The 23,724-nt window shown below is 45.3% G+C and overlaps 1 protein-coding gene across 20 annotated transcripts in view; it reads left to right on the forward strand.

Moving 5' to 3' along the window:
* ZBTB38 (zinc finger and BTB domain containing 38) overlaps positions 1 to 23,724 on the forward strand; it is a 130,407-nt gene that overhangs the window by 73,174 nt on the left and 33,509 nt on the right. For 7 of the 20 annotated variants that reach the window (XM_041733718.1, XM_041733720.1, XM_041733717.1 and 4 more), the window contains one exon: positions 10,729 to 10,827. The exons of 1 other annotated variant lie outside the window; for it this stretch is intronic. The gene's annotated coding sequence lies outside the window, so the exon portion shown is untranslated. Of the gene's footprint in view, positions 1 to 8,549; positions 8,687 to 8,996; positions 9,185 to 9,389; positions 9,924 to 10,728; positions 10,828 to 23,724 lie in introns of those variants that run through there. 12 more of the 20 variants (XM_041733714.1, XM_041733726.1, XM_041733716.1 and 9 more) reach the window with 4 other exon arrangements.

Below are 23,724 nucleotides of genomic sequence, written 5' to 3' on the forward strand. Positions count from 1 at the left end.
GAGCAAATCTGTGGTTTTCTACCTGAATGATTTATAGTCTACAATTCTTATCTTCTTTTATTTCTTTTTTTTTGGGGGGGGGGATGGCAGTGAATAGGAAATGTTTTTCTGAGCCTTAACTCAGTGAGACTACCAATATTGCATTTCTTGCCACTCAGAGTTATATTGATCTACTTCAACCATTTCCATGGATCCCCCATAGAGAGACTGGTAGCCAGACCCCGTTTTAGAGCTGTTGGTAGGGGAAGAAGGATCAAGAAAAAGATCTAGCACCTTTATCTTTAGCACTAAATCCTTCTAAGCCTTTGAGTTCCTGGAACTGTGTGGTTCATTCTAACAGCTCCCTTCTAGAGGAAATGCTATTCTTAACAGCTTTGTTGGTAATTAAACATTCAACACATGTATTGAGCACCTACTATATGCCAAGCGTATTCCAAAGGCTGGAAGTAGAGTAATGAACAAGAGAGATCAGGGCCTGCTTCTTAAGGACCTGTGTCTAGTGAAGTAGAGTGGTGGAGTTGGGGAAGCTCAAAAATAAATGTGTAAATGATTAAAGAAGACAGTGCAAAGAAGAAAAATAAAAATTTTAAAGGCAAGAACGACATGTTGGGAGGAGAGCAACCATAGAATGATTGGCCAGGGAAAGCCTTCCTGAGGAGGTGGCATTTAAGTGGAGACCTGCATGGTGAGATGGACCCAACCAAGTGAAGTTCTGCAGGGATCATCACGAGGCAGAGGAGTGCTCATGCTCAGACTGCAAACTCCTTTCTTTGTGTAACTGCCACTATAACAATGCCAGATCTGATGACTTCGCAGGTTAAGCCTCTCCTAGGGTCAGCTTCCCCTGCACTGAGAGGGTGGGCCAGGCCCATGGCTGGTTTTGGTCAAATTCCCAGGACACAGTGCCCATGAAGTCACTGCCTCTTATCCAGTCCCACCCTGAAACAACCTAAGAAGGTGCAGTGGTCGTGATGAAATGCCAGCATAGATTAAGCACTAACTACAGAAATCCACAGAAGAAAGGCTCCTCAGAGACTTTTTTGGTAAGAACTTCAGAAATAAACTCATGGCAACACATTGAGATGCCCATTTCCTTTAATTTTTTTCAAAAATGGTAGAAGGATCTGTCCCATCTTGCCAATAAATTGTCTTTGTCCTTTCGTGCCTAAAACTCTTCGGTTCTACAGATCTCATTGCCTGATAGAAGCTTTCTAAAGGCCTTACTTCTTGGAGTGGTATTTCTCTATTTGAGCAAGTAATACCAAAGAAATTCTTTTTAAGAATCAGAACTCTTTTAGGCCTTTTAGGTTAGTCTGCTGATAAAGCTCTGAGAACAAAGGGATAGGTTTGCTATTTAAGTTAAAAACTATGAGGCTCCTGGTGGCTCAGTCGGTTAAGCATCTGGCTCTTGGATTCAGCTCAGGTCATGATCCCAGGGTCATGAGATCGGCCCCTCAATGTGTAGTCTGCTTAAGACTCTCTCTCCATCTGCCCTTTTCCCCTTCTTTCTCTCTCAAGTAAATATAGAAAAAGAAGAAAGAAAGAAAGAAAGAAAGAAAGAAAGAAAGAAAGAAAGAAAGAAAGAAAGAGAAAGAAGAAAGAAAGAAGAAAGAAAGAAAGAAAGAAAGAAAGAAAGAAAGAAAGAAAGAAAGAAAGAAAGAAAGAAAAGCAGTAAGACTGTATGAAGCCTTCAGAATGTATCAGAAGCACCTTCTAAAATCAATTCATAATTAGTGGGTTTTGCTCATCACAAGTCAGGGATGGCCTGGTTGACTCCTCCACTTCGGTTTTAACTAACTTATGAAACGTTCCACTGCCTGAAGAATGTTCTAGGCCTCTGTAGCAGTCTTGCCCACCAAAGGAGGGGTGGACCTCAATAATTCAGTTCACTTCCTTGAGCATCGCCTGTTGAGCACCTATTGTGTGACAGTGACCACTCTATCCCTGGCAAAATGGAAGATGACATGAGATACCCTGTGGAACTTCCATCCAGGTTCCCACCCAAGGGCAGAGCGTCGTACTGACAGGCACAGTTGTGGGTCCTCTCTGTTCCAGACAGAAATGGATGGCATGCTGTTCTCTTAGTGGCCTTTTACACTGTTCCCTTGGAGGCCAGCCTTCAGTTTGGGGGCATTTCAGCTGATGGCAAGGGCGGTTCTTCCTGGGACTCCATCTCTCATGCTCATCACCTTCTCAAGACTTCTTGGCTCCTAATAAGCCCCCGTATGTCTGGCTGCCCTACTCCAAGCTGGCCTGCCTGCGTGTGCCAGGTGACTTCCATAAGGGCTGCTGCCCTTTTGCATTCATGAGCAGATGTTAAGTTGAGAAACCCTTGAGTGCTAAGATTTGAATTTGTGATGCAGGCAAGATGCTGGTGCCTTTTTGGCTGACAGTGGGGGTCTCCTGGCTGGCTCTCCTGAGAAGGCTTGGTGGGTGGGTAGCAGGTGTATCAAACACCAGTCGCCAAAGCCCATTTCTTCAGTAGATGATCCTGGTGTAGCTCTGCTGTGGCCTAAAAGTGTCATCGACCAGAAAATTGTTCTTTTGATCTTGTAACTCATTTTGCATCTTTTCCCTTAATTCTTTCCTTGCTTCTGCAGCTAGTCCTGCTTGGGGGTGGTTTCAAGACTAGCACTTGGGTCTATGCTCACTACGTTTGGCCTGCAGAGGGAGTTTGCTTTCCTGTTCTGTGTTGTTTTTAAAAAAGCCAGTGTAAATATTATTTCTGTGTTCGCGAAAAGCCGTGAGAGCTTTCATGATTTTCTTTATAAAATACAATAAACCTCTTCCTTCCCCTGTGGTAATTGCTGCCAAATGGACATTTTGAAATTCCTTTTTCATTTTGCCTGCTAAAATCCTCTACCCTGTCTGAGGCCTTGCTCTAATTAAGGCCTAACAGTCCTGCCCATCTTCCCTGCACAGAGCATGACTGCGGAGTGCCTGCCCCGAGGGCCTTACAAGCCAGTGAGACGAGAAAACAAAAGCCACCAGCTGAGAATGTGGTTAAATCCCAGAAGGGCAGTGCCCTTGTAATTTTTTTCCCCTTTTCTCTTGTTTCTTGAGCTGTGGAAGGAAAGAAGGGAACCTTTAGGAGGGAAAGAGTGGAGCTACACCACTAGAAGATTCTCTAGGAACTGCGGGCTATTGAGGAAATGTGGCAGAGAATGGGGTGGTCATCTAGAAGACAAAATGGGGAGAGGGAGGTGACCGCAGATTGAGAGGGTTTTGGGGAGCTGGTGGGGGTGCAAAAAATAAGAGGAAACAAAGGGAGCAGTCAGGAGGCCACTGGTGAACAAAAGGAGGTGCTGCTGTGCATATCCTGAAGGGAGGAGGGGTGCAGGGTATAAGGGAGAAGAGAAAGAGTCGGGAAGGGGTGCAACTCAGAAAAAAAGAAGTCTTGGGAAAGCCCCTAAAATGCAGGCCATGGGCCTGGGACCTTGGGGCTGGCGCCATGATGTGCTGTCTGGCTTCCGTGGTCATGTTGGCCTTGCTGCTTAATTGTCCCATGTAAACTCTTACAAAGAGCTACAGATTGACATCTTTAAGGGTAATTTATCCCAGAATCTTAGGAAAGCTCCATCCCAAGGCTCCTCTCCTATATCTGAGGATGCCAGAGAGCCCCACCCGGCCCCCCATCGCTCTGCTAGATCTGGATTAAACTTTAAATGAGCAAATTTTTTACATGTGCTGTGGTCCTCTACAAAGCAAAGTCTAGAAATAGACCCAAAACATTTGATTTAAGCTGCAGATTTTAGGACCTCTCTCCCAAAGTCCAGTTGCCCAATGTGGGAATGCTGCTCTGCTCTTAGAATGCCCAAAGCCTGTTTATTGCTCTTCTCTGGCCTCTCCAGACCCTGGTTGGAGGGCCAATAGTTATTCTCATTGAATTCCTTGATCTTCAGGAGGACCACACCGGCTGGCTTGCCAGCACTTAGTGTTGTCATCATCCCTGTACTGCTTGTTTAGCTCTTACAGGAATGTGAATCACAGACTTTTCAGTTGCTGCGTGGACCTTAGACATACTTTATTTTGTCACTGAGGGAACTGTGGCCCAAAGAAGTCTTGACTTCTCCAGGTCACTTGGACAGTTAAGAGACCATCCTTGACTCCTAGTCCAGCGCGCTTTCTACAATAAGCTGCTTTTAGGTCACAGGGGAAGCCCAGTCCTAAACCAGGAGTTTGCACATCTTTCTGTAAAGGGTAAGATGGTAAATTATCCAATATTTTAGGTTTTGTGGATTGAAGCACAATTGGGAATACTATATAGGTATTTATATAACAACAGGGAAAACAGGGACACCTGGGTGGCTGGGCGGTTGGGCGTCTGCCTTTTGTCCAGGGCGTGATCCTGGAGTCCTGGGATCGGGTCCTGAATCGGGCTTCCTGCATGAAGTCTGCTTCTCCTTTGCCTATGTCTCTGCCTCTCTCTCTCTCTGTGTCTCTTATGAACAAATAAATAAAATCTTTAAAAAAGATAAAGTAAATTAAAATTGTAAGAACCATTCTCAGCTTACAGGCTATACAAATACAGTGGTAAGCTGAATTTTTGCCTAGGCTATAGTCTGTAGACCCATTTTCTAAGCCAAAATCAGCAAACTGGGGCCCCTGGGACAGTCCAGAGCACATTTGTGTTTTGTTAATAATTTTAATCTAATCCATTGCAATGTTTTTGTTTTCTCATTTTCTAACTTCTTCTAATTATAAATTCTTCTCGTTATGCTTATAACTCTAATTATAAAAGTAGTATATATCTGCTGTGAAATAATTTGGAATATTACTATTTGATCATGTATCCTTTCAATTTTTTATCTATGCATGGTGATCTTTTTAATACTTAAGATGATATTTTGTAGACAATTTTGTATCTTCCTTTTATTCATTTCATATATCATTTTAAAGCCTTTCATTACATAATCTTTTAAAACTTTGTTATGAAAATCTTGAACCTGTACAGAATATGGAAGGGCTAGTTTAATGAACTCCCGCATAGCCATCACCCAACTTCTCCAATTCTCAGTGGCTGGCCAACCGTGTTTTATATGAGTTCTCTCCTATATTATTTTGAAGCAAATCCCAGATATCATAACATTTTACCTCTAAGTATTTTAGTGTGATTCTCTAAAAGACATGGTAAGAAGTGAAAGCCCCTTTGCTTAGCAAATAAATGCCAAAGTATTTAGGGGTAAAAGAGAATGATGTTTGTAACTTATAAATGGTTCGGGAAAAAAATAGGTAGGTAGATGTGAATAGAATGTTTGTAGGTGTTTTTTTGTATTATTCTTGAAATTTTTTTCTAACTTTTTAATATTCTAAATAGTTTTTAAAATGTGAGTTATAAAAAATACATTTAAAATGTGATTTTCTAGGAAAAATAACCACAGTATCATTATTATTATCAGCAAATAATAATTCTTTAATAACATCATATATCATAATTCGCATTTCTCCTAATTTGGCCTAACTTGTTCCATTATGTCATTAAAAAAAATTGTTCAAAGCACAATTCCAAATAAGGTCCTTACAGTAAAATTGATATTCCCTTAAATTTCATTTAATTCATTGGTTTCCTGCCCTCTTTATTTTATCCTTGTTATTGCTATTAAAAAAAGTCTGTTGAAGACAGTGTCTGACCTGTAGAGTTTCCTACAATCTGAAATCTGATTGGTTACACTCCTTGGTGCTGTTCTACATGTTTCTGTTGCAGAAATTTCCTATAAATTGGTAGTTACAGCTAGAGGCTTGTTCAGATTCAGATTCCTTTGTTTGTTTTAAGTAGTCAACATTCCATAGATTTTATATAAAAATTCTGATTTTGGGTTCATTGGAAAATTCTGCAGATCTGGCCTTCCCCCCCTTCCTGGCAAGGGCCAACCTTGAACTGGGTAGTGACCACACCTATTCCCCACTGAGGTGGGATATGAATTATCCTGCAGGCCACCGTTCACACTCCTTTCTGCCTGGCTCCCTGGAGCCCTAGAGCCCCTGTTCCAAACACTGCTTCTTCAGGGATTTTGGTACACTTCTCAGCACACCACCACAGGAGGCCCTTCAGGAAGCAGGGAAGACGATTCAGACATGGACTTTCTTAAAATGCTGGAAGGGAAAGAGATCAGCAGCCACATAAAAGGAGGCCAAGTGATAGAAATTTCCCTCAGCCCAAGATAAGGGCAAGAGAGAAGAGAAGTAAAACAATAAATTAACAGAGTGCTGCAAATATGAGAGACAGAATGAGTTATAGATTCCTAACCCATGGTGGGAAACTAAGGAAGGAAGTGGGTTTTAAAAAGAGACAAACTCTAGTCTTTTTATACATTATGATAATATTGAAACCTTAGAGAGAGAGGGAGCAAAAGAAGTGGGCAGTAAACGTTACATTGGTCAACAGTCCTAAATCAAAAAGTGCAAGAATGTAGCTGTAGCCTAGCAGAAGTCAAGTGGGGATTAAAGGTAGAAAATGAGGAAACCCTCCTGGGAAAGGCGGTGGGGCAAGGACCAGGAGCCATGCTGTGGAGATGTCAAAGAACTGGTGGATATTTAAGAGAAGATCTCAAAAGTCTTAGGGTTTTTTTTTTTTTCTGATTTGCAAATGTATTGAACTGAAAGGTATTATAAAAATATAGACAAAAAATATAGGCAAATTGAGCTGTTTTGGAAAGAATAAACCTTTACAGAAAAGAATAAAATCATGATGAGTTGGGATGTTCCTGGAATTTTCCAGATAGTTCCCCATACTCAGAAGAATGATTAAGAGAGAGAATCTGAGACTGGTTATGAGGAAGGGTGGAAAATTTTGAAGGACAGCCTGCTTATGTAAGTTTTCGGCTGTGGCGTTTAAAACTGTTGCCATGATATTTTAGTTATTAATAACAATTTGGGGAAATCTACTCGCTTCTGGAGAAACATTTGGCTCTAATGAGAAAGAAATGCCACTGTTTGTAAATTCCCAAGTGGATGTAAGGAGCCATTCACTTGCTAAGCCTCTTAGGAAGCCAGAGCTGATTTCACCCTTAACAAGCTGTTGACAGCGTCTGATCAAGGTACCACCTGGAACATGTTAGCAGCATAGAAAGTGGACTGTGGAGACAGACCTGTGTTTAAATCCTTTTATGTCACTCACCTGGTGACCCTGGGAGCTCACCCATGGGAAATTTATAGGGTATAAAGGTCGCTTTATGTACATATGATTCTTCTTGCTTGGACGGTAGGAACTTAGAGCTCTGGATCATTGCCTTCTAGCACTAGCAGCCACAACAGTTTACACGTATAGAGCACTTACTATGTTCCAGGCACTTCTGTAGAGACTTCATATGTATTATCCCACGTATTATTAAAAAGCCCTACAAGTAAGTGTAATCTTAAAATAAACCTCATTTTATGGATGGGGAAGGGAGGTTAAGTAAGTTGCCTAAAATTATACAGTGAGTGGCTTTGTAAGTGACAAAGCTGGGCTTTCAACCCAGCGGGACAGAATCCAAAGGCCAAACTCCCTTGCTCTTCCACTTCCCGCCTTCCCAGTCTCAGGGAAGCACAGTCATGCCTCATACTGGCACTTTCCAACCTGCGATTCCTAATTTGGGTGCCTCAGTTTTCTTGGAGGTCTCCAAATGATTTTCACAGTTTCCAAAAGCCTCATTGGGAACGCATAAACTTGCAATCAGACCACAAGTTTCCTTAGGTTGCAATCTACCATTAAAATGGATTGGCTCAGGTATTGTAGAAGCTCTGATTGGCAGTTACACAAAAACATTGCAGGGTTGTTTTTTAAGTGGCAGGATGAATCATTGGTTAATAAACACAATTTAGTGGAATAGATCTTTCTAAACATGTGGCCTACTGAGAAAGACTAGAGGGTGCTTGGCTTTGAGAAGGCTGGGGAACTGCTGGTGTACATGTGTGTGCATGTTGCCCAAACCGCCAGCCTTTAAAACCCGGCCTTTATTTTTAAATTACATAATTCTTTAATTTGACTAGAAGTCAATTTATTTTTCCTTGACTATTTAAAATGTTTCGCTAGCCGTGTATTTAATATTGTAATCCACTTTATTCTTCAAAACGATCAGGTCTTTAAAATATGGTCAGGAACTGAGATGCAAAATTGCAAACATTGCATTCCAAACTAAAAACAGGACAACAGGTTGTTTTTTTTTTTTTTAATCCTTTTAAGTTGCAACCTGGGAGTAAATCTTCGCTCAAGAAAAAAAAAATTTTTTTAAGGTTTTATCCATTTATTCATGAGAGAGAGAGAGAGAGAGGCAGAGGGAGAAGCAGGCTCCATGCAGGGAGCCCGATGCGGGACTCGATCCAGGAACTCCAGGATCACACGCTGAGCCGAAGGCAGAGGCCCAACCGCTGAGCCACCCAGGCTTCCCTGCTCAAGAAAATTTTAAAATAAGAGTCGAACTACCAAAACGCAGGGAACATGGATGGTTTTGAAAAACAAAAAGCAAACAAAACCTGCGCGTTAGTGCACGAGGCTCGTAGCTCCACAAGGCAAACTTGCGCAGGCCTCAGTAAATACTTTTTCGACGAGCAGCCCCTGAATCTCGGAAGAAAGATGCTAGCGGGCGGGCAGGGCGCTTCGCCCGGAGAGCACTGGGTCTTCGCCTGAGGCGCTGTGTAATGCCGCGCTGGGGCTCCGGACGCCGCCCTCCCCGACAGCCGCAGCCGCGGCCGCGGGAAGGCACAGGTGACGCACCGGCCCTGCCCTGGACTTGCCCCGAATCCCGGGTACCGGCGCCCTCTGAGACCCGGCCCCCGGGGTCCCCTCGGCGGCCCCGGGCCTCGTTCCGAAGTGCGGGTGGCCGCGGTCCCCCGGAGGGGGCGGAGGCCGCAGCCCCGCGGCGGAGCCCGGGCCCGCCAGGACCCCCCCCCCCCCCCGCCGCGCCAGGTGCGGGCTGGGCCTCGCGGGCCCCGCGTGCGGCCCCCGCCCCGCCCCGCCCCGCCCCGCCCGGGTCCCGCCCGGGTCCCGCCGCCGCCACCGCCGCCGGGCCTGGTCTCCGCGCGACGCTCCCCGGCGCCCCGGGCCGCGGGCTGACGGTCGGGCCGGCCGGGGGCGGGCCGGGCCGCGGGAGCCGAGCCGCCGGCGTCCATTTTCTGGGCGGTGCTGAGTGGCGCAGCGGCCGGGCTCGCGGGTCCGGAAGAGCCATGGCCCCCCGGGCAGCGCGCGCCGGAGCCGGGGAGCCCCGTAAGTGCCGCCCGCAGGGCCGGGCGGGGGGCGGCCTGGGGCGCGGCCTGGGGCGCGGGGCGCGGGGCGCCGCCGGCCCGGCCCCTCCCCCCCTCCCCTCCCCTCCCCTCCCCTCCCCAGGAGGGAGCCCCTGCGCGGCGGGGGCGCGGCGGGGGCGCGGCGGGGGCGCGGCGGGGGCGCGGCGGGGGCGCGGCGGCCGCAGGTGCCGGGAGCGGGGCCTGCGCCCGGGCGGGGGCGGGGGCGGGGGCGGGGGCGGGGGTCGGCAGCCGCGCCGGGCAGGTGGCGCCGCGTCTAACGGCCCGACTGCGCGGCTGCGCTGGACGGCGGGGCGGGGGCGGGGGCGGGGGCGGAAGGCGCCCCCAGGGGCTCGGGGACCCGAGGGCCCGGGGCCAGCGGGCTCAGGAACCGCGCAGGCGGTCGCAGCTCCTCCCGCCCGGCCCGCGACTGGGGACCCCAGCTCCGACGCAGCGGGCACCTGATGATTTTCTCGGTTCACCACCGAGCCCCTGGAATTGAATGGGACGCGCAAGGGCAGGGCCCTGCCCCCAGGGGTTGCAATCTCAGCCTCCCACTCCTCCAAGTAGTTAGGGCAGCCTCTGTGGGTACAACACCGCCGCCCGCCAGCCCGCCCGAGCCGAGCCGAGCCGGGCCGAGCCGCTGCTCCGCAGGGTGCACGGTAAAGGCCCCCGCGGCTCTAGTGTGTCCACGACTCCACTTGCTAAGTCCTCCTCTGCTGTCGGTAAGTGGCTGACCCCGCTCTGGACTTCGGCCCGCACTGAATATTCCTTTGACGGATCCATTACAGATGATATATGTTATGGTGCCTTATACATATTTTAACGGTTGAAGACGTCTCCCAGTTGCCCACCTCAACGACTCGGGTCAGGTTCGCAGGGCTAAAAAGCATAGGAGAATTCAGACCGTGGTTCCAGAGGAACTCCCGGTGAGGTACTACTATACGTAGGTGTCGTGGTTTTCCAGCAAGAGTAGGGACCCAGCAGAAGATTGTGGACTCGGTTAACTGGGTTACTTCAGGAATTTTTTTTTTTTTTTAAAGACATAGACTATATAATCCAATACAGAAAAGAAGAGAAGAGAAGATATCAGAGCACATTGCACATAGTAAAACCAAGTGTTATGTTAAGACTATGGGGTTTGTTTATATAATGTAATTTTTAAAAACAGCAGGTCACAGAAAGTTTTTAAAACACTTGTTTACAGGTTAATAACCCAGGCTTTGGAATCATCTGAACCTGGGTTTAAGTCCCAGATCTAACATAAACTACCTGTGTGACCTTGAGTAGATTCCATGACCTCTCAGAGCCTCTTTTTGTGCAGCTGTAAAATGGGGAATGTCTCCTACATTTGAGGGGTATTATCAAGACTATACAAGGTCACATATGGCGGTATTTTGCTCAGTACTTAGAGTACATGTTCAACATACATGCTAATTGCACTTATTGTCATTGCTGAAACATCAAATCCTGGCAGCCAGTCACGGGACTGTGCTCTTTCTTTTTTTTTTTTTTTTTTCTCTTTTTTAGGTCTTGATGAGGAGGAGATGGAGGACTCAGAACCAAGAATTTCCAAGTGATTTCTTCCAAAGCATAAGAAACTGTTAGTGCTGGTGTGTTCTCACTGAGGTAACTGAATTTGTGTCTCATGTTAGTCCGTATGAAATAAGAAAGGGATTTTTCTGAGGGACCGAATGACTCCCAAGGGGCATCTGATTTGTGCCAACAATCGACCAGATTGGGGGATTACAAAGTGACAATGACATTTAAGTGAACTGTTATTAAGGAGACAGGAGGCCCCTGTGATGAAGGAGGAGCTAAGTGAAACAGGGCTCCCAGACAACTGGTTTCTCATTCCAATTCTGCCAATGACTATCATGGGAGCTTCTAGAAGTCTTTTTGTAGATCTCACATTTGTCCAGACTGGAAGGGCCCACAGACATCATTGAGGCCCAGAGAGTTTAAATGACTCTTTAGGGCACCCCAGTGGGTTGGGGCCGAGGTGAGACCACAGCTTGGATCTCAGTCAATCATGTAGCCAGCTCAGGGCCTGCTGTAGGGTGAGTACCACAATAGGCATGGAGAGTGCACACATGAAGAGCCCACCCCCAGGACACTTGCAGTTTTTATGTAGACAGGAACTGACAGCTAGCAAAGTGCTGGATTATTTATTTATTTATTTACTCCTCACAATACCTCTACAAGGTAAAGAACAGATGTGAAGGATTAACGTGAAAAAATTCAGACAGGTCCTGGAGGGCTATATAGCTCATACTGCATGTATGGTGCACATTCTATATGCAAAGCACAATGCTAGGACCACAAAGTTCAAGGCAAAGTGCTTGCCCCCTCCAAGAGTTTGTAGCCTAATCTTCAAAGAGACAGTCAGATGGGCTGTGCCTGACATTCACCCCTCATTCACCTGCCTCTCCAGCAGGCAGAGTGGGAGGTATTGCAGAAAGAGACCTGAGTCGGTGGCACGTCATAGTTCTTGCCTTTTGATGCAATTTTTCTCTTTTTTCCAAATTTAACCTATACTTCCAACTATTAAAACTTTTACTTTCAACTTAGAAACGATAGTAAGATCTTCTCTGAATTAATTCATTGATGTGTTCACTCAACAAATGTATATTAAGCTCCTATAAGGCACTTGGGTATTCAAGACCAAATGTTCTGTATTTTTACAATCATGATTATTAATTATGTTCAATCTCTTAGAAAGGAATTATTTGTGCAACTGTTAGAGATTTGCTTTTGCTAACATACTAGAATATTAGCTCCAAGGATGTTCAAGATTGACCCATTAAGGATATATAGATCTTTTAAAAAATCTTGAAATCTTAAGAAAGGAATTTCTTCTTGGGGCACTTGGGTGGCTCAGTTGGTTAAGCGTCCAACTCTTGATTTTCACTCAGGTCATGATCTCAGGGTTGTGAGATGGACCCCAGCATTGGAGTCAATTCTTAAGATTCTCTCTCTCCCTCTACTCCTCCCTCCCCCCAAAAAAGAAAGGAATTTCTTCTCTTTTAAATTCTGACTTTGCCATTACTGTCACTTGTTTATAGTGGTCTTTTATTTGTCGACTTAACCAACAGATAGAGAGGAAAGCAGTTTGGCAAGGAAGCTTTCTTTAACTTGAAATGCTTCTCTCTTCTAGCTTTGTAGGTTACCCAGGACTAGGAGTGTTCAAAGGTAAAGCAATTTAAGATGCTCTGATTTACAGAATACAAAGTTAGAGATAGCTCCAGTAATTGCATTAAGCAACAGAAATCAGTTTGTAAGTCTTGAATGCTGCTTATAACAAACTTAACTCCAGATAGAACAAATGAGATGTTGAATGTGAATGTGCTTTGTAAATTTCTAGGAGTTCTACAAATGTTACACAGCAAATATTTATTGAGTGTCTACATGAGTACATCGCTGTGCTAGAGAAAACAGAGGATTCGGCAGCAAAAAAGATCTGATTCCTTCTCTTTCAGAGCCTATTATGTAGGTGAGGAAATAAAATATGCAGAAACACCGCGTGGTAAATGCCAAAAAAGATAGTTCGGTAGTTTGAAAAAGAAAAGGCTCTTTTACTTCTAGGAATCAAGGGATTCTTTCTTGAGAAAAGGCATTTAAGCAAGTCCTTGAAGGATGTAGAATTTCCATAAAAGAGATGGGGAGAAGGGGCACCTGGGTCCCTCAGTCGGTTAAATGTCCGATTCTTGATTTCAGCTCAGGTCATGATCTCAGGGTTGTGAGAGTTGGGCTCTGCACTCAGCAGAGAGTCTGCTTGAGATTCTCTCTCTCCCTCTGTCCCCACTCCTCTCTCTCTCTCTCTCTCAAAAATAAATAAATAGGGGCACCAAGGGCCTATAGGTGCCCTATTATTATAGGTGCAGGTTACTATTCTATTAACACAGAATATTAAATGGTTCAGTAAGTTAAGTGTCTGCCTCTGGCTCAAGTCATGATCTCAGGTCCTGGGATTGAGGCCCACATCTGGCTCCCTGGTGAGTGGGGAGTCTGCTTCTCCCTCTGCATCTGCACCCCCCTGCTCATGCACATGCTCTTTCTCTTTCTCTCAGGTAAACAAAAAATCTTTTTAAAAAATAAGTCTTTTTAAAAGAGAGAGATGGGGAAAAGGCATTCGAGATAGGAAGAACAGCAGGAGAACAAGAGAGCATGAACCATATCCAGGGAAAGGTAGTGAGTCCAGTTGAGTAGAACTGGCCTATACAGGCATCAAGTGGGAAATGAAACAGAACATTCAGTGGCGAACAATAATGGTCTTGAATGTCAAGCTGGGAAATATGAATGTATTAAACCAAAAGGAGTCATTGAATATGTTTGAACAGGGGAGTGTCACAGCTATGCATCCAGGGCATGCTCTTGTGAGTAGCTCATGGGGAGATGGAGCAGGAGAAAAGGCAGGGCAGAAACTGGTGACAGGGAGACCAGTTAGAAGGCTGCCACAGCCCATCAAGGAAAGGTAGGGCTGTTGGAAGGGAAGGCCTGAAATGGGTGATAGCAGTGAAACAGGAAAGAACAGATGCGAAAGAGAGAACAGACGCAATGTGACATTTCCGTAAAGAAGGAATAGCTAAAGCTGCCACTGAAATTTCCCGGAGTAGTGCTGCCTGTGAGGGAAACGTCAAAGGTGGGTAAGGAGCATCATGTGAGAGGTGCTGAGTTTGAGGTGGTGACAGCTCACAGGGGGCTTTGTGCACAGAGGAGGGCCAGAGCTAGCTTGGGAGTCATTAAGATCTAAGAAAAAGTCAAGAGATGGGAGAAGAAATTATCTAGAGAGAGAATATAGGGAAGCAAAGATGGAGGATAGAACCTTATTGGAAAAGAAAGAAGGACCTAAGGGACGGTCCTAGAGAGAAGTCTGGCAAGAGAGCAAGGAAGAATTACAAGGGAACAGATTCCACCAGCCAGCAGAAGGGGCTTCCCAGTGGAGGGAGCCAGAAGTACCAGACTCTGGGGAGGTGGGGGCTGGGCTCAGGACGCTGTTGGATTGACAGAGGCTACATCGCATTATTGGCACTTTTCTCTTTGAGGTAATATGACTTGCAGAATGAATATTACATGGTTTCATTCACAAGAATTTGTAGCTTGTACTAATCAAGAATCATCATTAAATTTGATCCTAGTGAGCCCCCCAAAACACTTCTGATTACTAAAATTCCAACTGTTAAATATGGTTGTGAGTAGACAGACCAAAGAATAGCTGTTGGTAGGATAAGTTTGTTGAAAACTACATTTCTGTTGATGGAAGAGGTTTGCTAAAAGTATTTTAATTCCTTTGCCTTTTACTAAATGGCTATATGTATGTGTGAGAGAGAAAGAGTATGTGCGCGCGTGCACGTGTTTGTGTGTGTGTGTTTTCATGGGCATATGAGCTTAATACAATGGAATGAGAAGACTGGGGTCAGATAAATCTAGTTTCACAACCTCACCGGGCCATTTTCCAGGCTTGTGACTTCAGAAAAGTTACTCCCAGGGCCTAACTTTTTCCATCTATAACTCAAATAAGATTATTTTGAAGATTGAGTAATACATAATTTGGTCAGGATCTGTACCATAGTAGGAAGTTAATAAATGTTGATTCCCTTCCCCTTACAACCTTGTATAGATATGCAAATTTCTGTATAATATACATCTATATACAAAGCATTATCTTTATGACTCATTTTAATGTGTTGATTTTATCAAGGAAAAAGCATTCCTCCCATTATAGCTAATCTATCCCGTGATAATTCAACTCACTGGCAACTTAGTATGGATAAGAATCCACCCGGGGAATGCATTAAAATGTGGTCCTAGACACCCCCACCCCCAATCCAGAGATTCTAAGTATATAGATTTTGGGGGAGGGCCTAGGAATCTTCATTTTAGACAAGCAGGACAAGGTGAGGATTAACAAGTGCCAGTTTCTAGGAAGCAGAGGAAGAGGCAAACCTGAGACTTAACATTAATGGATTATATTTGTAAGAAGATAAAAACAGACGAGTCCCAGATAGTCAAGGCACGCTGGGATTCTCATCCCCCAACCGTCTCGGTCTGCAGCACATCCACAGCAGTACCGGGTGACGTGTAGCCTCCATATCAACTTCTCTTCCTGCAGGAAATATAATGGCAGCAACATTGCCTGGTGATGCCATTAAAATATATTTTGATGCGTTTTTCTGTCTGACTCAGTGTCCTCTGGTTGGTGAACATCTCTGCTAACTTGATTCCTTTCTCTGCCTGTCTGCATCCAGGAATCATAGAATTTTTAGGTTAGTTCATTTTGCTCATCCATCCCAACCTCATTTTATAGATGAGAGAAGAATTGATCCTCTTTTTCCTCCTAGTGCTCGCTGTCTTCCTTGCTTATTCACAAGAAGGGATTGAGACATATGTCTATCTGTGATACTTAAGCTACGTGTGGAGAATATAAGACGTATTTGACTTGTTCATATTGAATTGTGCTTTATACTCCCTGTACATAATTTAAAAATCCGATAACTTAATGTGAATATGTTTATTAAAATGATACCAGGTCCTTTTGTAATATCCTTGGCATTCTGTTGATGGTTTGCTTCTGTTGGAGGATGCCAGTGGCCTGGAGCCTTCCTAGAAATGAGTTTCTTTCTCTATTCCTATCGTGCCTAAGGGAAAAAGATGGAGCAACTTTCATGAAGTGAATTCTATACCTTCCATGCATTATTTCAGCCATCTTTATTAGAATATCAGAATAACCTGGTGTGGCGGAAATCGAGGCAGAGAGGCTCAGTAATGCAGTTGATGAGATTTTCACACCATAGGGTCTGACTCCAAAGCCCAGGCTCTTCTCTCCATACACCGTATTGTTTCCCCAGGCACAGATAGACAATATGAAATAGATCACTCTTTCTGATTTTAGCTTAGAGACCTTTGTCCCTGATACTATTGTAACCTCAGAACTTTTGACAAGAAACAAGTGGAGCGCAGCTAATGCACAAACTTGAAATTGTTGAACAAATATCAACTATGTGCCAGGTACCAGATTAAGACCCCACGCTCATGGGGCCTCCTAGTTTTCCCCACCTGTCCTTATCTACCATCCATGTGCTACTGCAAGCTTTCCTTTTAAACTGAAAACACCAGTGGATTTCTACACTGATAAGACCATCGATTTGTGTCTTGCTATAGTTGTTACTGTCCTTTGCAGCGCTAAATGTTCCCAGAGTCACTATGCCAGTTGAAAGTGAAGAATAGCTCCTTGGGGGATTGCCAGAGGTGCTCAGCAAGTGTTTGTTGATTACCCTCTGAGGCCCTAAGGAAGTTTATGATGGGGAGAGGGAAAGAGCCCAGAGCCCTGCAGAGGGAGGTTGGAGGAGATTTAAAAAAAAAAAAAAAAAAAAACTCACCATGGTGTGAGAAACCAGACCAACCGGCAGGCCTGGGACTTGTCCCTGTGTCCCACTGTGTGACCTGGGGAAAGAAAGTCATGTAACTTTGCTGGCTTGGTTTCCTCATCTGTGACCAAGGAAGGTATGGCTCAGTGATGACCGACGTTTCTTCTGACTTCAAGATGAATTATGTTCCCTCTCCAGCAAAGAAGCAGAGAAGCCACGATAAGCAAGTAGAGAGGTGGAGTGAGAGTTAACACCATGCTTGAGGTCTGCCAGGGGTCCTGATTTCAGAGTCCCCTCTGACTATCCTCATAGAATGACTAATACCAGTCAGATTCTGGGTTCTGCTTTTACCTTACACTTTTGAGGAAAGTGTGTGAATTTAAGGATGGGAGATTGCTTGCTTTGGGAAAATTAGGATGCTTACCAACAGATGGAGACTGGCTGGGAATCAATCAGAAGATAATCAAGTGGGAGGTAGGGAATTATGGTTGTCAAATTATGTGGCCAGAAAGAACCTTAGAAATAAACTAGCCCCATCTCCTCACATTTTAGATACGAATATAGGAGCCCAGGGACATCATGGAATTTACTCAGTATCACACAGGTAGTAGCAAACTGGGAAGAGAACCCAGTGTCCAGTGCTTAGTCCAGTTCACTCTCTGCAGAAGGAGGGGGGTCCTGTCTTAAGGCAGGTGATCAGGAAAGCAGATGGCAGTCAGAAAGCAAAGCTTAAAGAGAGGCTGAAGCTGTTCCGTTAGAGAGCGTGGACCATAATGCCTGCTGGGCTTCAAGTACCCAGTTGGACACCATGATGCAAAACTACCATCCTGTTGACCACTGGGATTCTTGTCAATTAAAGTAGTCAAGAAAATTTCTTTTTAAACTGGGAGAAGCAGAAGGTGGATTCCTATTTTTGAAAGTGCTTTTTTTTCTCTTATTTCAATGCAAATTACTAAGCTATAAAATAATTTAATTTTGAGAGGAATTAAGTATTTTCTGAAGGAATATGAAGGAGACAACCCAGCTTGCACTGGCCACTGGTATGCGTGTGTTATGCTGGCCCATTTTGCTGGCCATTTTTATACATGCGTTCATCCCCTGCTGCATTTTCATGAGAAAACTAGTGCCAATTAAATCCTAGAGGAACATCCTGGGGTTATTTCAGCAATCCATGAATGCAGGCTTTGTGCAAGGTGAGATAGATATGAGCTGTCCCTTCCTTCCTGCTTTGTGAGTTGGATATTGTTTCTAGGCCCCATATTGTTTGTGTTATTTTTCCTGTTCGTGTGTTAGAACAACTTCTGATTATTTGTAGAGTTGATCACAATTAGATAATAAGACCACAAATTGAGTAAAAACAAAGCCGGATATATTATCTTGCCAGGCCAGGGGGACCCACTTTTGGAATCACAGTCTCCTTAAACCTGCATGCATTTTCATGTAGACATAAAGACTTCTGATTAGCTCTGATAGAAGGTTGATTCACTTCTAGATCAAAGTGAGGATTTCCTCTTTAAAAAAATCTACTCAGTGGGGCACCTGGATGGCTCAGTCGATTGGGGCATCCACTCTTGATCCACCAAATCAAGACTTGACCAAATCAAGTCTCAAGGTGGTAGGATTGAGCCCTGGATTGGGAGTCTGCTCAGGACTCTCTCTCTCCCTCTCCTTCTACCCTTCCCCCTGCTCACTCTTGCCACTCTTGCTCTCTCTGTCACTTAAATAAATAAATAAAATCTAAAAAAAAAAAAAAAAAAAATCAACATTCTGGTCTGTCCCTGCTTACACCTGCTTATTCTGGTCTTGTAGTCCCTGACATGAGCTCAAAGAGCAAGGCTTCTCAAGGTCTCCACGCTGTATTTATGCTCGTGGGTGGAAGCAGTTGACTATCTCACAGTAGCCAAAGTCATACCTGCTTCCTGGGTGCCTGCTGCCAAACCCTACCTCCTGTGGTGTTCCACCTTTGCTTTAATGGGAGGACCACCCTGAGGAAGCAGAAGGCACAGGGATAGAAAAAGCAGTGAGTGGCAGGGACATGAGGCCTCGAATGGGGTTTTACTCAGACGTTAGAGAATGTAGCCTACCCCAAGTGCTGGGCTAAATAGGGTTTAAAAAAAAAAAAAAAAGAACCAGACCTTTAAATTTTTTCCTGTCCAGGTCTAGCAATTCTGGAGTTTCTTTAGCCACTACCCCCTATGATTTGACTTTGTGCACAGAAGCACGGGTTGATTACCTGGGAAACACATGTTTTCCTAAACGAACATACACGGCAGAGTTGGCCTCTTGCCCTATTTTGCTGTATATTTAACACTCTTAATACTTGGTTTTGGTTTTGACATTTTCAGGAAATCACTCAAGAACTTTTTGCCACATTTGAATCATCTATTTTAAGACTTTCTTTTCTATTTATTGTCACGAGTTTCTGATAAGGTGATTTGGTGCATCTCTATTTTAGGAAAGACTTTTTGAGGGCTTTTTTTTTTTTTTTTTTTAATGAAGTTTAAATGGGAGTCTTACCTCGGAGCCTAGTCGCTACCTTACATTAAAAAATGACCTATTTCTTCACCCCAGGAGGTTCCCTTGCTTAGGGAAGATAAAAAAAAAAAAAAAAATCGGGTGATTAGTCATTGTGGCGTTCAGCAAACAAATCCTTTGGAGGCCATGATTTACGTTACTGGTTGGAGAAAAAGGTTCTATGTGTCTCTAGACGGTTAGTGCCGCGAAAGGTAAGCGCCGTGTATTCCCAGAAGGTCCGTCGAGTGTCCTGTTTGTTGTGTTCAGGCTTCTAAACCCGGTGGCCATTTTCTGTGAGTTTGAATCCCTGTGTGATGAAGCTCCTCCCACTGTGGAGTCTCTGAGCATTTGTTTTCTAAAATGAAAGCACAAGCAGAAACTCGAGCTGTTCTGCAGAACAGCCTGTTCTTCAGATTTTTTTAGATCAGTATATTTAAAAGCATAATTTTTTAAACAGCCTATTGTGGGTTGTTTTTATCTGCAGTGGGTTTGGGTTTGTTTGGGGGATTTCACTTTTTTTTTTTTTTTTTAAAGTGTAGACAACGTATTTATCGCTGTGATCGCTCCCTGTCCATCCCCCCACCACCACCACTTTTAGTCCAACAGGTGAGCTGGGGAACTATTCGGATACGTGCCTACTGCCAGAAACCATCCTTCGGCTTCAATTTAGTGTCTTTTCTGGAGAGAAATTGGCAGAAGCTCCCTGGGACTCAGTTCCTTTCATATTCTACCCCCCTCTCCAGCCTTTTCCACCCACCAGTTTTCCCCAGGCCAGTTCTTTTGTCTAAACCGCTGTGCGTCCATTTGTGTGACCGGCCAGGCTTCTGCCACATTCCCACAGTGCAGAAGCTCTTGTGCCTCTAGTTGTACATCCATCCGACCTGCCCGTGGGCTTGCCCGACCGCCCTGCCAGTCACCTGTATCTCCTGGACTCTGGGAGGAGGTGACTGTTGCACAATCCCATGTTGCCTCGGGGATCTGGGCTGCCATGCCTGGCCTCACTCCAGAGATCGCAGTGTGGGCAGCGGTGGCTTCAAACTGGAAAAGTGGGTGGGGGAAGAGAAATGATGGAAAACAACGGGAGGAGGAAATGTGTGTGCAAGGAAAGTAGTACGTGGACTCGAATATATGAGAGCTTGGGTCCGTGAAAATGATCTCTCTGCGCTGGCACCTTACCCATGGTGGGGAGGTGGGGAGAGACTGCCAACCATGGGCTGTCTGTTGACAGCGGGAAGGAAGTGTGGCAGGACAGGGCAACAGCATCAGCAGCTTTCCTTCGGGAGGCCAGAGGCTGGAAGGATCAACTCTGCATCCCCACCCCCCACTCCAGGGTCTCTAGAGCTGAATTTGCTTCCTCGGGTTGACCACCATTGTTCTACTGAGGAGTTTGCAGAGATTCCCTGGAGACACTTGTGATCCTGGGGGATATGCTTTATTGTGTTGATCCCATTGTTTGAGGCTCTGACTGCTGGGTTGCCCAGGCTGCGCTTCTGTGGTCTGGGTTTTGGAATGGTTATTTGTGTCATACAGTGGTGAAGCATGGTATTGTCCAAATTACTCTGACCCAGTAAGGGGCTACTGGTAAAGGCCTGTGCATTCTCGCAGTTTTTGCTCCCCTCACCACATCATCTGCTAATGAGGAGTACGGAGCCTCGTTTGAGAAGGAAAGCCAGGTGCTTCCAGGAGTGTCAATCTGATTTTGTGGAGCTCAAGCTAACCTTATGGTTAAAGTGACTTTTGGAGCAAAGCGAAGAGTTTGCTATCTGCCACTCTGCCCCCTAGGATTCATATATTAAGAAATTTTCTTAATGAACAAACATGAACAGGAGGGATCCTGAAGAATGTATTCTGTGATGCACATATATTCTGTGTCACAGCTTCTCACCACCTGTCCTTCATTAAGATGGAATACTTAAGTAGTTATGGAAGCTGGAATACGGTTACTTGACCACATAAATTTTAGAGGACAGTGAATCACGGTACAGAGACTGAAACGTTGTAGGCAGGATAAAACTTCTAAGTGGTTTATACTTACGTTATTGTAGATCAGGGTCTAAAGTTCAGATACATACAGACCAGGAAGGTAATATGAATGTTCAGTGCGGGCTGGGTATAAGAAGATGGAATCATAAAGTGGTGGCAAACCGGAGGCATGAAATTTTTAAAAAATACTGTAGGGCCAGATGAAACACATCTGTGGGCTGAATCCAGCCTCTGGGTGCCTGCATGTCAGTTAGAGAGCCATCCCATCAGACTCAGCCCACCAGTCTGCATTTCCTCCGTGGCGGCCTGCCCAGGCCTTTCCTGCAGAGCACTGGGCTTGAGGTTCTCCAAGACCCATCCTAAGGAAAAGTCATGGCCACTGAACCTTCTCTGTGTCACAGCAAATAAGGGAGCCACTTTGGAGATAAACTGTGTCCGTGTCATACAAGCAAAGCAATTTGTCAGTGGGATCAGCAGCAGAACACAAGCGTGTACATCCAAGGATATCTGGAGGACATCTGGAGAGGCAGGAGACGTCACGGCCTCGATTAAGCTGCCCAGTGCTCGGCCTGCCCAATAGTACACGACAGATAGAACACGACGAACCCACCAAAGGAAGCCACTCCCTGTTCAGGCACGTTACTCCCAAGGCAGCGGAATGGAGCCAAGACTGCAGAAGCTAACCTGGCTGGCGCCAGGCCCTGCAGTGACCGTGAAGGGCAGCAGGCATTTCGTGATATACCTAGTCTCCCGTTTTGACTGGCTCGGCCCAAAGATGCTTTCTGAAATATCAAGCAGTTAGCCACTTCCTAACTAGTCCCAGACGAGGACAGTGTGAGAACTGGCCCCTATCTCCATTGACACTTGAATGACCTTCCGCACATCCTGGAGTTTATGCCTTGCTTTTTTTTTTTTTTTTTCCTAAATTTCTTTTAACTACTCCTGTTTTCCCTTGCACTCTTGGTGCTGACTCGTTACATCTATAAAGCACTTATCACAGGGCCTCACATGTAGAAAGTGCTCAGTAAATATTAGCTCTTGTTGTTGTTGGCATCATCACCATCACCATCATAACGATTATGATTTCACCAGCAGGTAAGGGAACTTGGTTTCCTTAAGCCGTCAACTCAACTGTGTACCTCAGCTGTCTCCACCCTGATGTAAATGAACACGGGCCACATAGCGGTGATCCACCGTGTTGGAGAGTGCCTTAACAAGATGCCCCTCTGACAGGTGCACGTTAATGCGTGGGGAGCAGAGAGACAGACTTGCATGGAGACCCGTCCTTATGGGCTTGCCAGCTTGGAGATGCTTTGGGACAGGTCTCTGGGGCAGGGGCCGGGAGATGTGCCTTTTTTTTTTTAAACTATATTATTTTTTTTTAATTTTTATTTATTTATGATAGTTACACACACACAGAGAGAGAGAGAGAGAGAGAGGCAGAGACACAGGCAGAGGGAGAAGCAGGCTCCATGCACCGGGAGCCCGACGTGGGATTCGATCCCGGGTCTCCAGGATCGTGCCCTGGGCCAAAGGCAGGCGCTAAACCACTACACCACCCAGGGATCCCCGGAGATGTGCCTTTTACATAATACCATAGGGATGTATGATGGGGTGGTTTTGACCATGTTAGGAATCTGATTCTGAAGGCTTGTGTCCACTGCTTGTGACTTTAACCTGAACACAGCACCTGGTTCCTGCACCTGGTTCCTTTCCACCCTCCCCACCCCCCATGGCCCTTGGCCATGCAAACCATGTTGCCAAGGAGGGAAATTCCTGTGTTATGAGGCCAGAAAACCTTTGTGTGTCAGGGAACTGACACAAATCATTTTAATGTGGGACATGTAGCAGTGTAAAAATGAGTGATGCACTCTTGGTGAAGACTTGAGGACCCCGGTAGGTGTGAGAATGAAGGTGTAACCTTCTGTAATATTCTGTAATGTTGGTGACTGAGACTTTTGCCTGCTCCTAAGAAAACATTCTGAAATATGGAAATAACTTATCCCATGCTGCCTCGGTGACTTGTCTGGACCGGAAGCTATTGGGGTGGTGAGGACAAAATGGCCACAGCATCTTAGAGACGAAACCCTAACTTCATATCAAATTAATTTAGTATAGAAGTGAATTAATGACAAGCCTTTTCAGCCTTTCATAGCTTTCATCTGTGTTTTGAGGGTAACATAGTCTAGCATTTTGTTAATTTATGATTGTGATGATTTTTTTTCCTCATGTCCTGTACACTTGGCAGCCTGGGGTCCCTCAGGCAGCATAAGATTTGGAAGTGCAGCTACAGATCTTAGTTCCTGAAATAGCTCTCTCTCTTCCTCTTTGCTTCCTCCTCTTCCTGCCACTGGCAGGGAATTTTGCTTGGCGTTCTGGATCTCAGTTCCCTCTCTCATTTATCCAGAGGAGTTGATGCCATGGTGTTTAGTAGGTTGGATGGTGGCCCCAAAAAGGTATGTTCAGACCCTGGTGCTGTGAATATGACCTTATTTGGAGAAAGGGTCTTTGCAGATGTAAGTTAGTTAAATATCTTGAGATGAGTTCATCCTGGATTGTGGCTGGCCCTAAATCCAAAGACAAGTGGCCTTATGAGAAACACAGGGAGGAGCAACACATGAGGAGGAGAAGGCCATGTGAAGAGGTAGGTAGAGATCAGAGT

Source organism: Vulpes lagopus, chromosome 19 (genome assembly GCF_018345385.1).
Source record: "Vulpes lagopus strain Blue_001 chromosome 19, ASM1834538v1, whole genome shotgun sequence".
Lineage (NCBI taxonomy): Eukaryota > Metazoa > Chordata > Mammalia > Carnivora > Canidae > Vulpes > Vulpes lagopus.